A 4,191-nucleotide genomic window follows, 5' to 3' on the forward strand; every position below is an offset into this window, starting at 1 on the left:
CGCTGTAAAATGGAACAGTTGCTTTTGTGAATGAAAAGCATCTTTATAGGATGCAGTCATGGGAGGAGCCTTCTGATCTGAGGGGGTTCTTTCTGTTTGCCCCCACCCCAGCCATGAGTTCCTTGTTGCATGCCAGGGCTTCCACTTCTGTTAGCGGTAGCTCCGTGCAACCCCCGTGAAAGCTGAAGCTGGGAGAGGTGGATGGTTCACTTCAGGCACAGCGTATGTTACTTCCTTGGTGAGCTGGAACTGACTCGGGAAAACAGTCCCAGTTCCTTTTTAACAGTTGGGTGAATGCAGACATCCTGACCGTGTGCGGACACAGATCCACACGTTTCAGCTCCGCTTCTAACACCTTCCTTCCCCTTGCCTTGCCCTGCTTCTGCTGCCATCCCTGCAGTGGCTGCCTGGCAAGAATGGCAGGGTAGTTTGTTGTCTGGCTGCCAGGGCAGATTCTGAGGGGCGAATGGCACCCCGGAATGCCGGGAAATCAGCCCCCAGTGCACGTCTGGCTGCTGGCACAGAACTACGAGGCTAGGAGACTGACTGATGAGAGGGGAGGTGTGTGCGGGATGCTGTGCTCTGTGAAGTATGGGATCCAGCTGTGGAAGCGGATTTACCTGCTGCGTACGCTGGAGGTGTGACAGAGCCTCTGTACGTAAGACCCGTGGCTCAGTACTGCTGGATGTCTCTTTGCACTGCTCTTAATGAACACTGAGCTGCTTTGTTCCTCCTATTGCTCATTCAAGGAGGAGAGGCAGACTGTAGGCATCGCAGGCTGGACATGTAGCTTTCCAGGCCCATTAAAGGAAAGGAAACACAGGGAACAGTGCAGAGTAAACAGGCTTCAGTGAGCTTCGCTTCCAACAGGAGTTAACTGAACACACGAGACCTAGCTGACTCAGTCGCAGAGGCGCACTGCTTACTGTGCGGTAAGCGCCGTATGAATTACTGTTGTCATTTCCCCTTCGTTTTTTCCAGTTTTGTATTTTCTAGCTGATTTCCTTACTACCTTGTCTTTCCCACCTACTTCTGCTTTCAGCTTGACTGCAAGAGATTCCCTACCTTCATCCCCCAGTTGCTCTTCCCCACTCACCTGCCAGTAACTTCAAATTCATTTGCCGGTTTCAGTCAAATTTAATAGAGGTGTGAAAGGCCTTAACTTGACATTCATTCCGAGTCTTCAGGAAGAAGAAAGCAGCACGCTAGAGCAACCACTGAGCGAACCAGTTGTCTCGTTTGCCTTGCCGCTGGCCAGTGAGACCCCGTACGGCTCGTAGCAAGACAAACACAGCACACTGCCGTGCGCTCAGCCACTGAAAAGCATGGAAGGCAGCAGAGGGAGTGGGGGAGGAGAAGGTGAAGCGAGGGAAGGGGGAGCTTCAGACAATGCGACGGACGTGAAATGGGAAGCTAGAGCTACTGCAGGAGGTAGCGGGACATGGGATCCAACTTAATGGGAAACCAAGATGCTGCCAGCACAGGCATGTTGTTTGTCTGTGTTCTTCACGTAAAGAAGGAAAGCAGCGTACAGCCAGCACGTAATGATTTTTCTGGGTGCTAAACAAGAATGATCATATGTGTAAGCCAAATGTTCATCCAACATCCAACCCATGACTCTTGTGGAATATTGTTGGTTTATGCCAGCCAGGTCTACTCCATATTCTGGGCTGTATCAGGAGAAGTGTGGCCAGCAGGTCGAGGGAGGGGATTCTGCCCCTCTACTCTGCTCTACTCTGCTCTTGTGAGACCCCGCCTGGAGTGCTGCGTCCAGCTGTGGAGCCCTCAACATCAGAAGGATATAGACTGGTTGGAGGGAGTCCAGAGGAGGCCACGAAGATGCTCAGAGGGCTGGAGCCCCTCTGCTATGGGGACAGGCTGAGAGAGTTGGGCTTGTTCAGCCTGGAGAAGAGAAGGCTCCGGGGAGACCTTATAGCACCTTCCAGTACCTGAAGGGGCTACAAGGAAGCTGGGAGGGGACTTTTTACAAGGGTCTGTAGTGACAGGACAAGGGGGAACAGGGTTAAATTGAAAGTGGGGAGGTTTAGATTGGATATCAGGAAGAAGTTCTTCCTGGAGAGGGTGGTGAGACAGTGGAACAGGTTGCCCAGAGAAGCTGTGGATGCCCCATCCCTGGAAGTGTTCAAGGCCAGGCTGGATGAGGCTTGGAGCAACCTGGTCTAGTGGAAGGTGTCCCTGCCCATGGCAGGGGGGTTGGAACTTGATGATCTTTAAGGTCCCTTCCAACCCAAACCATTCTGTGATTCTATGATAAGCTGCAGATTCCTACTTCTCCATGGGCCCAGGGCTTATAGCCCTGAAGGGTTTCTGTGTTCCATTCTAATACAGTTTCACATTGATTTCAGGGTTGCCCCTTCCCCCTCGTCTGGAGAGAGGCAGTCTGGTAGATTCAGCAATGCCTGGAGTTGGAGCCTTCGCTCATTATGAGCGTTGCGAAATTGTCCATTCTGGGAAGTTCAGTGCTGATCTTTCTCACACACGGCACAGCAATCAAAGAACAGCTCTGGGAGATAAATCGTGTACGGATAAGTGATTCCCCTCCTTTGTGTTGTGCAGTCTGTTGCACTGAGCAATACACAGAATTTCAGTCTCCTTTACCAAGATTTGGGCTCGCCCGGGGAGGTGTCACGCTGGTGCTTCCAGTGTGCCCACGGCTCTGAGCAGCGGTGCGTTGCAGCTGGCTTTGTCCAGTCAGCTGGGGAGCAGAAGCTGTAAAGTGAATCCTTTGGTGTCTCAAGGCTGCTCCCCTCGCAAAATGAATCCCAAACCTCCATTTTTCAGACAAATTACATGGCTAAATTGTCCTTGGCTGGGCAGTTTCATCTCTTTTAGGACTGTATTTAGCCAAATAAAAGGTGGAAGGAATTCATCCAAGAAGGGGAATGGAGGGAAAAAGAGAAAAAAGCTATGCTGTTCAGATCCACTTGTGGCTTCAGCTTGCTCACTGCCTTGCAGTACAGCTCAGCTCCTCAATCGATTGCACAGTGAAGAATTGGGCTTTTTACTCAGTTTTCACTTCAGGTTTCTGACCCTTGCTCCGAAGAGGAGGGAATGGGCAGACCAAGATATTAATTTCCCTGTGGTTATGCCCTGAAAGGGAAGAAGGAGGCATCTGCATCCTTTCTTACCGTAGCTGGCTTGTGTAACTGGGGAGTCACTTTAACTCACAGAGGTGAAAAGGATTATCCCACCCTCCCCACAAAAGAAGGGGGGAGGGAAGAGGCTTTATGTTTCCAGGAAATGGTTACTCTACAAAAAGAAAGGCTTAGGGGGAGAGGCAGTCCAGTGTTCAAAAGCATCAGTTACGTGTATGTATATGCAATGAAGGGTGCTGGGTAAGTAATAAAATGCAGACAGGTGTTACATAGTCACAGACCCTCCTCTTTTATGGCACTGCACTGAAACAAACAGCCCTTGTTCACACCGAGATGCACCATTTTTCAATTATTTCATTAGCTAAGTGCTGAGGCCATGTTTTTCCTAATCTCTTCAGAAGGTGTTAAGACTTTTTTAGGTTTCACCAGCCCATGGTCACCGTTTAACTACTGGCTGCTGCAGAGCCTGTACTTCCTTCCAGCCCCAGTTAGAAGTGGTTTAGATGAGGTGGGAAGGCCAGCACAGCATGGCATCAGGCTGGCGGTACGCTTCATCACAACAGACGGAGCCAGCTGGCCCCGTCACCGTGGAACCCATGCTGGTTTGTGCATCAGCAGGAGAGACCCACGGGCCGCTGTGGGCACTGGGCAGAATGGCAGGGGTCGTAAAGAGAGGGCTAGAGGGTGGGATAGGCTTGTTCGGTCAAGCAGCTAAGGCCACAGATAAACACCTTGCTAGCAAATGGCTGCTGTGGAATAAGCATTCGGTGCCACCCAGTTGTTTGTTCTCACCCCACTGGCAGCAACGAGCTCCTCCTCCCGCACAGGACTGGCGCAGGTACCACTGGTTCACACCTCAGCCCAGAAGCTGAGGGTTGGACTGTAGAGGCCAGACAACGTGAGCCGGTGCCGAGCCTGCCCTTTTCACCTAGAGCTCTGGCTCCCACTGGCGAGGGCTGTAGACTTCATCAGAGGTGCAGGAACAAGGAGTTGGCAGCCTGCGTCTTCCATAGCCGTTGGCTACGCAAACCTGTGTCGGTGCTCTGAGGGGCAGGATAAAACCTACACAGATGTG

At 51.6% G+C, this 4,191-nt stretch overlaps 1 protein-coding gene across 1 annotated transcript in view; it reads left to right on the forward strand.

The window, feature by feature from the left end:
* The window catches only part of ALK (anaplastic lymphoma receptor tyrosine kinase), a gene marked incomplete at its 5' end in the record, with an annotated part of 25,522 nt that overhangs the window by 13,973 nt on the left and 7,358 nt on the right, over positions 1 to 4,191 (forward strand). The window lies entirely within an intron of this gene.

This window comes from Eurypyga helias, unplaced genomic scaffold, assembly GCF_000690775.1.
Source record: "Eurypyga helias isolate BGI_N326 unplaced genomic scaffold, ASM69077v1 scaffold31099, whole genome shotgun sequence".
Classification (NCBI taxonomy): Eukaryota; Metazoa; Chordata; class Aves; order Eurypygiformes; family Eurypygidae; genus Eurypyga; species Eurypyga helias.